The 12,446-nt window shown below is 39.3% G+C and overlaps 1 protein-coding gene across 2 annotated transcripts in view; it reads right to left on the reverse strand.

Moving 5' to 3' along the window:
* Positions 1-12,446, reverse strand: part of Gpc5 (glypican 5) — a 1,283,302-nt gene that overhangs the window by 59,632 nt on the left and 1,211,224 nt on the right. The gene's annotated exons all lie outside the window — the stretch shown is intronic.

Here is a 12,446-nt window from a genome sequence, read left to right on the forward strand (position 1 = left end):
GAAAGACAGTAGAAATATACATACAGTTCCTGACATTTGGGGAGAAATATGTATTTTCACAGCTGTCTGTAGGGTGGTTTGCTGTAACCAAGCACATTCGCTATGCACCTGGTTTCCCCATTTTCACACGTCCCTTGAACTTTTTATTCCTCTATTTAGAAAGCAGCAACTTTTGAAATGACAGCTTAATGTGAAGCTTGGAAAACACAGTCATTTTTCGCTGGTGGTTGTTTTTATCCTTTCCCTAAATGCAACTATCTTCTTAAATATCTTTGTGGGAAAAAAATCCCAAGATCTGTGGTGGGATGTTCTGTTTACTTTTATGATTCAAAAATTAGATTTATTTACTATATTCTATGTGAATGGGCTTCCTGCTTACATTTATGCATGTACAACACATGCTTGCCTGATGCCTATGTGGACCAAAAGAGGGTATGAGATCCACTCTAACTCTACTTACACGTGTTTTAAGTCACCATGTGTATTCTGGAAGCCAAGCCTGGATCACTTGCAAGAGTATCAAGTGGTTTTAGCCACTGAGCCACATCTCCAACCCCTCTTCTGTGGGATTATTTCCCCAAATGTGGTCTTTTTCTCTCACACTTTCTCAGGAAACTGTGTAGCCCCTAAGAGTGAATCTTCCTTCCTCTAAAGTACTGTAACAAAACATGAACTATGATCCATGAGTTCAACTTGCTTTGGGAAATTTTATTTCAGTAAATGGTACCTACTTCTCTTTAAGAAGTTTAAGTATAAGACTGCTGAGGTTTACATGACCATTTCTTCCTTTCCTTTAGTTGAAAATGCCGATGTTTCACACAAGTCGATGACAGCATTGCCTTGTGAAGACAGGATATTTCTCCCAAACTCTGAGTTCTTTTCTATGCCCCTAGCTCATCATTCTACATTGGAGATAGATTTAAAATAGTTTTAGGCTTATAGTAACTTCATTTTCAATTGAGCCACCTGCCTTTCACAAACTTCACCTTCAGCACAAACATCTCGGTCATTGACCAATGGAATGGGTAAAATTTCTTTGATCCAAGATTCAGAGCAGAGTAAATTTCTATCAGCCTTCTGCCTTCAGTTGAAGGTTCCACTACCTTCCTCTATTTCAATGTGCTCATCTGATGAAAGGAACGGTGGCGTTCTTCACCTCAGCAGCTTCTAAACGAGCACCTAGTCTTGCCTAGATGATTGTTACCTATGGTAATCGTTCTACTTAGACTGTAAATTTACCATGTAAGGGGTTTGATGGGATGGCTCAAGGTTTACGAGCTCTTGCTGCTCTTGTAGAGGACTCAGGTTCACTTTCCAGTACCATCCATAACTCCAGCTCCAGGGTATCTCACACTCCCTTCTGCCCTCCATGGACACCAGGCATGCCCATGGCACACATACATGCATGCAGATGAAACATGCACACATATAAAGATAAATAGATAATTAAGAAGCTTATGTTGCAATTATGTGAAACGCATAATTGCATTTTGCTGAAAGTAGTATCTATGTATCTCTTTCTTATTTGTTTATCCTTATTTAAATCTTGTATGACTTTTAAGTTACTTAGACATTCTATCAGAAAAATAACAAACATCTGAAAGTCACACAGATATTGTTTTGTTCTAGCCTATGTGGTTTCTGTAACCTACGTCAGGATTACCTATCATGCTGAGTATATCCTCCTGTGAATCCCAGTTTACACTTTCACATTCTCTCCCTGCTTTTAATTTACGGGCATTCTTTGAGGGGCAATATAAACAAATTCTCAACTCACAGTAAGAATGTCATTTGAGCCCTTTTCTAAGTCTATTGTTGAAATCACGGGATTAGCTTTGGACAGGAAAATACTACTTAAAGTGGTCATTGAGAACACAAACATTTAACAAATAAATAGAAATTCTTCATGGAAGAGACATTTGCTTATTTCATCTGAATGACTTCAGCATTCTTATCAATTAAATATGTATTTGTGAGCCAGCTTAGGGACAGAAACATGCTTCTTAAATATTAGTTCATGAGAAACTCCACTCTGTCAAATGGAGAGCAAGCATGGGGGAGCTCAGGAAGAAATGCAAACAAAGAAAGAGAAAGAGCAGGCTTCCAGCTGCAGCTGCTTCAGCTGTTGTTGTAAAGAATTCTTGTGCCTCAGACAGACATTGCCCAGCGCCCTGTGGTAGAGCCAGGTGTTAGGCAGAGGAAGCTGCAGGAGCCTGGGAGGCCGCTTCTAACTTACTGGGACTGAGGAAAAGAATGTGTTGACTTGTGAAGTACACAAATGATTATGAATTGCCCATTCAGAAGAGGATATCCCTAAATAAATCTCATTTTACAAATTATAAGAAAGCTGTCCTGGAAACACTGATAAAGATTTTGCCTGAAGTCTCAAAATCTTTTTTTTTTGCCAAGTGCTAAAGAATAATAATAATTTGCTATCTTCTTTCTCTTCCTTCCTTAGTTCATCAATTATTAATTCACTCATTGCTTCAATAAATGTGATTGCAGTCTGTGGTCCCTACACTGTTTGGCAAGGAATATTTTAAAAAAGATGGTAACAGTGGGGAGGAGGTTGGTAGGTAGAGAGGGGACAAGCTGGGGAAGGAATGTCAGGAGAACCTAACTTGGTTTGAGTTACAGGTTGGTGGGGTAAGGTATAAATGTTAATACAGAAATTGACTCCAACAAATCTCACAGTCATTAGCTCTGCATTACACAGCCACGTGTTGACTTTGACTTTGCTTGTGACTGCCTTTTTTTTAATTTTAATCTTGGGTGGTTTCTAGAAATGTTCACTAATTGAAAATACTACTGCTAGCAAAACTAATATGGTGTTTATGAGAATTAATGAAATTAATATTTGTGAAAAGGTTTTGGGAAGACTGTATGTAGAAATCATGAAGATTTGTTGGGAGACATCAGAGTTTGGCCAGAAGTTGAGAGTTGACAAGGAGAAAAAATATGGTCATACGCAGACAGAAACTTAAGAAAAGTTTGGAGAGGTTGCAAAGAGCCTTATGGCAATCTGAGAAAACATTGCATGGCAATGACATTAAATTTAGCCTGGGAGGAAGAGACAAATGGGAGTCCAAAGCAAGTGTAGAGTAATGAGGTGCTTTGGTTTTTTTTTAAAATAAGCATTGATTAATCCTAACATTCATGGTCATAGGATCTGGATATGCATTTTAAAATAGCCGTATGTGGCGTGTTGTACATGAAGTATGTATGCGCTGTGTGTTTGTGTGATGAGGTACATGCACCTAAAGACACAGACATACGCGGAAGTCAGAGCACCGAGTTATCTCCACAGGCCCACATCTTCATTTTGATAGCTTTTTGTATGCTGATAAGTGATATTGGGGGCTAAAAGATGTGTCTTGGATAGGAAAGGCTGGGATCAAGGTACACTTAAAAATGTTGGTAATGGTAGATGTAAAAAAACCCCCAAAATCATAGAAAATGTGATCTGTGTTTCTGAAGGCAAATTTGCATATGGGGTTTGTTTGAAGGAGCTGGTGGGTTTGATGGCTGACTTAGAGAAGGTTGGTTAATAGTTGGATATCATTGGGAAATGAGCACTAGATGACGAAGAGACTGTGTGGTGGGTGGATGCTGTGTAGATTTGATGATAAGGCATCCTTTGAAGATTTGAAAAAATCAAGCATCATACACAATGTGGCTATACACCTCAGTCACTTAAAAGTGAGATCGATGGAGCGTTGGTAAGAGAAACTAGCAGAATAACACAACAAGGCCATGGGTATGCATGAGGCTATGGGGATAGGGTGAAGCCAAAAGATAGGTCTTGGGACTGAACATCACCAATACTGATAAGCACGGGACAGAGTTTGGTGGGAGAGACAGAGAGACAGACTAACAGGACAGTGTAGGAAAAGAGAGATCCACGGACAGCTCTTTCTGTAAAGGAAGGAGGGGAAGGCCGTGGTTAAAACTGGCCCAACTTGATGTAAAATTAAACAGCTGACCTGACAAAGGTTAACTCTTGAATCCCAGGCATCAGCCTGGGAATTCAGCATGGGACTGATCAAGACCCTCTGAATGTGGGTGTCAGTGAGGAGGCCTAGGTAATCTATTGAGCCTTGGGCAGCAGATCAGTACCCATCCCGAGTATACACACGGACTTTGGACTCCCATCCAACAATGTGAGGTGCACTCTCACCCTGAACTCTTGGGGAAGGGTCTAGGCCCTGCCCTATATGAAATGACAGACTATGGACACCCCCATGGAGGGCCTCACCCTCCCTGGGGAAATGAGGGGGGTTGTGGGGGGAGGGCACTGGAGGAGGGGAGGGAAAGGGAGAGGGACCTGGAACTGACTTGTGAAGCAACCTTGTTTCTTATCTAAATTTAAACTGAAAAAAAAAAAACTGTGAGGTGTGTACTGAATTTACCCACAAATAGCTCTGAAAATTTCAAGCTAAAAGATTTCTTCCTTACCCACAGTGAACAGAATAGTAAATAATACTGGACTTCATGTTCTGAGTTTCATTAAATCCCTTTTCTTTGCCAACTCATACCTATCCCAGGGGGGATGACTCTGGGAAACATAATATACACTCCTACAGAAAAGTAGTAAAACATCTGATTTAGATGAATAAAGAAAACTGATGATTAAAAGAAAACTTTGCTCATAGAAAGTAATTCAGACATACAGTTTATTTTAGCCGAAATATATTTTGCAGTTCATCCCATCTACCTGCCTCATTTTGTTAATGAGGGAACTAAGTTTTATAAAAAATAACCCTAAACTATCTTTTCTTTACTTTGTTCTGATCAACTTTCTCATTCCTTTAGTGTGTTCTGGATTTTAAAATTTCTTTCAGTGCCTAAGAATCCCACAAATGGCGTTGCATGAGAGCAATGTGAGCCAATCATGCTAGGCATTGGAGACCTATCCATCCTCTGTCTGTCTGTATACCTATAAAGAAAATAGAAGACATCGTGCCATTTTTTTAAAAAGCCTTTGTTATGTGATCACAGGCTTGTAAATAAGAGTCATTCCTTGTGAATTTTCAGGCCAATGTGAAATGAAATAATGGTTATGACAACTAAACCACTCTTAGGTTAAGAACAGAAAATTGCCGGTACCTCAAAGGCACGGGAATACAGGGCACATCTTTAAGACAGTGGAGGCTTTTGTGTGAAGATTTCCTTGGCATACTCAAATTACTCCTTGCTATGAAACAACAAACAACCAAGACTGCAGTCCATAAGCCCAAGGAACCCCAACTTAAGCTCTGTCCTTGTGTGATCTGTCGACAGTGCTTTAGAACAAGCTGCCCTCGCCAGTGGGTTAGAACAGCATATTATTTTTGAATCAATCTTTTCTTTAGTCTAAGTTCCTAATACTTCTCATTCTGTTCTACTTAGACACCTGAATGCTAGAAGTTCTCTATTATTTATCAAATATCTCAAGCTGTTCCTGTCAAGTTTCTCAGCTCATTTTCCTGCAGATATTCCACAAAAATGTAGCCAAAAACTTCTCTGCCAGGTATGAGCCCATCTGAATAAAGAACACAGGAGCCAGGCATTTTGCAAGAAAGGAAATGGACTGGAAACCTGCATGTCTGCAATACCTGCAGTCTGTTTATGTTGTACCAGCTGTTAAGTCCAACTTTCAGCCATCTAATTATTCATCTTCATCTTTCCCAGATTCCCTCACTAATAAGGGCTAGCTCCTTCCTGAGAAGGAAGTTGTATCTGTTAGAAGAATCAAGCTGTTTCCTGTCTTCCTTTCAGTCAGGATAAAGGTATTTAGCTTTAAGTCAGTTAAAGTTTGTTTACAGGGCCATATGAAATAAGTAACTAAGGAGTTTCATATAAAATTTAAAATGTGAAATGAAAGGAAAAGAGGAGCTATTATGCTAAGTATCTGTTAGGTGGAACATTTCATAAAAAATTCTCAATTTTAATTCAATGTTCAGTCATATAACAGTTCTTTTTTTCTTTCAGAATATTTAAGGAAGAAACCATACACATGCAAATATTCTTTCCCATTAAAAGTGCTTTTTTTCCTTAATGCCTCAAGATTCACCGATATGGTTTGAAATGCTCAAATAGGAATACAAGATGCTGAATATGTTTGGTTTATTTATTTACTTTTGAGGTCAAGGGAGCAAGCCAATGCCTGGCTGCTTACTCAATTTTGAATTAAGGAATGAATGAATAGTGCCTGTTGAAATGCTAAGAATAAGTAAAATATTTTAAAACTGTTAAGATGGCCATATCTTGGAGCATTCTTCAAATGTTTCCTTTGTGGTGATACTTTATGTAACAAGTGGTATTAATAATTTAATAATATATGAAAAAGTTTATAAAAATCCTCTAGTGGAAATATTTTAAAGCATCGTATATTTTTATACTTCTTTTTTATATACTTCTTATAATACAATTACATAACATAATTTGAGTGTGTGTGTAGGAGGCTAGATCATAATAACATAAAATAAATTTTAATTTAAAATTTTGTTGGATTCTTCTAAACCTTGATGGATTCTTCTTTTATAAATTACAAGTGCTCCCAACTTAAGTGTACAATTCTTTAATCTTAAAACAAGCAAACCCAGGGCTCCCTGATCACAGCTAATTAGAGAAGGGATGGGTGATTGAAATAACTCACTGCAAGGCTATGGAGAGTGTGTGAAGTTCATTTAGGAATTGGAAGTCTGGAGACGTAGAAACTAGATTAATGATCTGCAGAAACTGGATTTGGGTTTTACAAATTTCAAAGTCTCAGGTCCTGGATGTCTAAGTAATGAAGGACTATGAAGTGAGAGCTCTTGCCTTGTTTTGCATCCTGGCAGGACTTTATGCCCTACAATGTGCAAAACACCCAAAACTCCCAATGCAGCCTCCTTTCTCCTCCAGCTGGTTTAAGAGAGTCTAGTCTTTGAAACTAGCATATCCTTGGGATGTTATAGAACAATAAATTTAAATAACAAACAGGCCAGAAAGGCAGAAGCCAGTACCATGCAGGAACAGCTGCAGAAGCTTTCCTGGTCATTACAGAAGACACAGGTCATGCTCAGTGTCCTTAAATCTTTCCCTAACAGGCTGTCCTGTCACACAGCCAGCAAATCTCAAAGCTTTAGTGCTAATTTTAAGTTTTCCTTCTTTTATTCCTCCTGCTAAGTCAACAAACTCCATCGCTTTAATTTATAGATGAAACTGAAGTCCAAACAGGGAAATCATGTGGCCCAAGTCCATAGATTAAGTTACAAGCAGATCCAGGTTAGATGGCTGTGTTCCATGACCTGTCCAATCAGCACTTTAAATTTATGGTTCCAATGCCATAAAAGAATGAAACAGCACGGAGCGCTGTAAATAACAGACATGTTAGAAGATGCTCCTCTTAAACAGCTACTCCTTGGTGTCCACAGAGGCCTGGTGTGAGAATCCCCCCAATGAATTCTAAAATCTATGGATGCTTAAGTTGGTTAGTCTACCATAGAAAAGCAGTGAAACATTTGTTCAACACTGAAGCACATCCTCCCATACCCAACAGCTCCATAAAAGTCTTAATAGTCTTCTAGCCACTTTTTATTGCTGTGACTAAATACATGAGATAAACAAATTAAGAGGGATATTTGTTTTGGTTTACAATTTCAGAGGATTTAGTCCATGGTTTACAATATCCAATGCTTCTGGGTCAGTGTTAAGACAAAGCATTATGCCAGAGTACACACAGACAAGGAAATTTACTTTCCTAAGTTTAACCAGGAAGGAGATGGTGCAGACAGGACAAAGTACACCTCCAAAAACATCACCATCCATTAGGCTATTAACTCATTTACTTCTTATTTTTCGTCAATGATTTATAGTTTTCCTTTGGACATATTTTTACTTCCCAACTAATCCCTATCCTACCGTGTGTGTGTGTGTGTGTGTGTGTGTGTGTGTGTGTGTGTGTGTCCCACTGAGTTTACTTAGGGTTGTTTTCATGAGCATAGATAAGGAACTATTTTCTAGGGGCGTTAGGAAATTTACTAGTGACTACACCCCCCAAGGAAAATGACTCTACCAGCAATGCATGTACTGCCAAACTACTCAAGGAAGGATTGGGCCACATAGCTCCCTCCCCTATCTTTGGTGAATGTTCATTGGCTGATCTTGTGCAAGTATTGCCTAAGCCAGAATTGCTGTGGGCTCTTGATTTCAATGTCCAAATTATACCTAGAAGGCAGTATTTCATAAAATGCCTTTCCATCCTAGATTCTAACATTCCTTTCAACCCCATCTTCATGATGCTTCTTGGACTTTAGTGGGTGAAACATAGATGTTGGGGCCTAGCCACCACAGGGTCTCTGAGTTGTTTGTCAGCTGATAGCCACAGTTGCATCCTGATTTCTAGTCCTGGCTTACTGCCCCTGCATTGCCCCACTGACATTAACATCTATGAGGAGGAAAACACACTCTCTTCCACCTGGAGTTTTTCTACTGTGTTCTAAGACTATATATATATATATATAAGACTTCTCCCCCCTACAAGAGAGAGACCTCTTAGCACTTGCAAAATAAAGACACTTCTTAGTATAAACAGCTGGACATCTGGTCTTTCTTTTCCTGATACCTCGGAGTTGCTTGTGGCATGGGCGCCACACTTAGATGTCACATTTAGAACTGAGGACACTTATTCTTAGTACTTAGTTATGAGTTTACATGTGTAACGGCGAAGCACAGCAAAAAGCAGCTGCCCTGACCAACACAGAAAGATTGACTACTCTATACATATAGACACAAATGCTTCAGAAGCATTTTGATACCATATCTAATTAGCAAAACAACTATAGCATACTTTCCCCTAAAACATCCAGAACAGTGGACATTTGACCAGGTATGCAGTATGAATTCTCTATACCAGTCCTCAATGTAGTTAGAGTGGCTGATTGACCCCACATCACTCATGTCATCATAACAGTAATAGCCACATATTGCATGGCAGTTGGTACACAGTGTTCAGTGTCTACACCTGAATCCGCCTGAAGAAGACTTGTCCTCCATCTGCAGTCTTCATAGCACCTTCCAGCATTAAAATTCTGGTCTGGGTCTAAATGGCCAAGAAAAATGGCAACAGCCTGTATTATCTCCCTAGTTTCTGGGACCCTTTTGATCAGTGTCTCAGGGTTATATCTCTCACACAGAAGTAGGAATTTTGTTTAATGAGTCTTTTGTCTTCTGAAAGCATTTTCTAGATGATGTTCTTTATTCATAGTTGGTTGCATAAACAAACATGGAACCTTCTCTGTGGTTCTCAAACTTTCTAATGCTGTGACTCTCTAATACAGTGCCTCAATGCTGTCGTGACTCCCAAACTTAAATGGTTTTCATTTATATGCCATAACTGTAATTCCACTACTGTTATGAGTCCATTATCTGTGTTTCCAATGGTCTTTGGGGGTAGTGACACAGGCTGAGAAAATGCTGCCTTAGGTACTGAGGGGTGGTTATGTGTGTGGTTGGGACGTATTTAAAGGGCCAGTGTTCAGCCCTTTCTAAAACATTTGTTGTCTACTAGAACTGGTCTTATCCCATGACTTTAAATATCTTCCATATGCTCTTGGCTCTTGGATTGCTTTCCCAGCTCTGTTCTTCCTCTAGATTCTAGTTTCATTTTCTACAGTGAATTCGACATCTCCACCTGGATGTTAGTGATTGTTTCAAGTCAGACAAGTATAAAGCCCAGCTCTTGATGTTCAAACTCTAAACTGCTGCTCTTATTTCAAAATATGGCAATTCTATTCATCATTTACTCATCTCAAAATTTTCCAATGATCCTCGAGCTTCTTAACATTTCCCACCCAATCTACTAGCACGGCTTAGAAATTCGGCTTCCAAACTGTGCCATACCTAATCATGCTTTGTCCACTTTTACTAAACTCAAGTCTGCTTTGGGATCATTGGATTCTAGTGCCTATCAATTGATAACACCCAGGCACAGTAATTTTAAACAGGTTTCCAGGATTCACAGATTTCTTTTGTTTGTAGTTCTCCCTTTTCAGCACACACACATACACACACACACACACACACACACACACACATACACACATGCCAGCTAAAATAAAATACCATAAACATGCAGGATAAATTACTAGCTTCAACTGTCGTCTGATTTTCTCCCCATATTTTCTCTCCCTATGTCCCTCTTCATCCACACTGGCCTCCTGCTCCCTCTAATATATTGAAATCATCCTTGCCTCTGGCTTGTCTAAGCTGGGAGTTCCCCAGCTTGCAAGGCGACATTCTGCCTTTATCAGCCACCTCAGCAGCAATCTCTGCTCAAATCATCCTTCTTCATGAAGTCTCTTTAATCTTGATTTCTAAAATGCACTTCCCCATCCCCTTCATCTTTATCTCCTTGCATTGCCCATGTATTTCAAAGCACTCACTGTTACACAGCATGAAATATATATATATATATATATATTTATATTCCTTTGTCACCAGTCTGTTCATTCAGAACTTAGCTCCCAAAATTGCAAGTATTATTATTCTGACTGTAGAAGCATCTCTGGAAATGGGGACATCTGGCAGATCACCACTGTCAAATACAAATACAACAAATGGATTAAAGCTTTCTAAGTTGCACAATTGTTCTTGTTACTCTCCTCATTAATATATTTTGTTGAAAATGTACGTTAAGCTTTAGGTGTTCTAAACATGCATATTTGACATATTTAAGTATGTATACTTAAGATATGACCTTTGATAAATATGTTCCTCTAAATATGTTTAAATCAAAAATGTTGTAAGCGTTTATGAAGTATAGTTTGATAATATATATGTTTAAAAGGTATGTGCTTAAAGGGAATAGATTGATGTGTGTATATTTCTGTGAGATATTATGTCATGAGGAGACTAAGTGATAGACTTCCTCTCTTGGACTGTCTGTAAAGCACAGAAGTTGCCTTTTTTGATTAAGTCCTATAAAATAATTTCTTTTCTTTTATGGTGGTTATAGTTAATCTTCGCTGTTAGACTGGTTGGCCTGAAGATCACCTAGGGGCTGTAGGGTGCTTCCAAGAGAAACTGTTTGACTGGGGAAAAGCCATCCTAATTGTAATTAGCAGTAGTTCTTGGGCTTAGACAGACAAAAATATTCTAGACAGAATGAACCAACAGGATAGCAGGTCTAGTAAAATACCTTCTGGATAAGCATGAGGGCCTGCATATAGATGTTCAGCAATCAGGTATAAGCTGGGCATGGTTGAATTGTCTGTAGAAATACAGTAACAGTGACAGGAGGAGCCCAGAGCTTACTGCCTGCAACTCTAGCCAATGACAGAGCTCTGGCTCCAGTGAGACACTTTCAAAAAATAAAATTCAGACCGATCAAAAAAGACACAAAGTGTTGACTTCTGGGCTTTGTACATATGTACACACATGCACATGTACACACACACACACACACACACACACACATACACACACAGGAAAAAGCCATCTGAGTGTCAGCATTTCCTTTTCCAGTACTTCCTGACCTCCATGAAAAGACTTGTTCAACAAAGACCTTGTCTACCCTGCTCTTCTGGCTCTCCCTAGCCCCCAGACAAGTAGCCATGTGTAGTGAGAGATCTAACTATGTACTTGTGGTGCTGACCATGCCCGTTTGGGCGTGGTCACAGGTGTGTAAGTGAGCCGGTGGGATTTAGTCTGGAGTCCTGGAGAGGCTTGCTCTCTCCAGGGAACAGCTTGGGAGGATCCTTGGAGCTAGAACCTGCTGTGATCACCTACCTCTCGTGTAAATGCATTCTCCCTGAATAAACTTCGCTTAACCTGTATGGAGTCTAGTGAATCCTGATTCCCACGCAACAGCCGTGACTTGAATCCACTGGTCCTGCGAGATGGAATATGCACCTCTCTCCTTGAGCTGTTTCTGGTGTTTTTGGTCGCCACAACAAAGATAATTCACACAACTGGTTGTGCTTTGTTGCCATCTCAGAGTTCTTTTCCTACCCCAAGGTCGCACAACCTATTGGCATGCCTATACTTTTTGTTTTATCTGTTTGCTGAAATAGATGTTGAGGTAATTTATGCACACAGGGCAAGTTACGGATTAACTTGTGCATCTAATTGTGCAAGGACATTTCTTGAAAACACTGTTTTCCGCTGAATTGCTCTGGGAACTTTGATAAAAAATAATCAGTTTAGGTTCTGTTGTCTCAAGGTTGCTTCTTTCACTTGTTTTGAAACAAACATTACATATTTAATTGCTTCTGCTTTCTATGTCAGGAAGTAATGTTTTCTAACTTTTTGTGAAATTGTTCTAGTTATTGCAAAGTTTCTCGTGACTGTATTAATTTTAAGTTCTGGTAATTGCTGTAAAATTTTCATTTTGAAACTTCCAGAACAGGAAGGTGATACATCTCTCTTTTCACTTAGGTCTGTATTTTCCCCTCGGCAAGATTAGCGGCTCTCACTGTGCCAGA

This window comes from Mesocricetus auratus, unplaced genomic scaffold (genome assembly GCF_017639785.1).
Source record: "Mesocricetus auratus isolate SY011 unplaced genomic scaffold, BCM_Maur_2.0 Super-Scaffold_2245, whole genome shotgun sequence".
Taxonomy (NCBI): domain Eukaryota; kingdom Metazoa; phylum Chordata; class Mammalia; order Rodentia; family Cricetidae; genus Mesocricetus; species Mesocricetus auratus.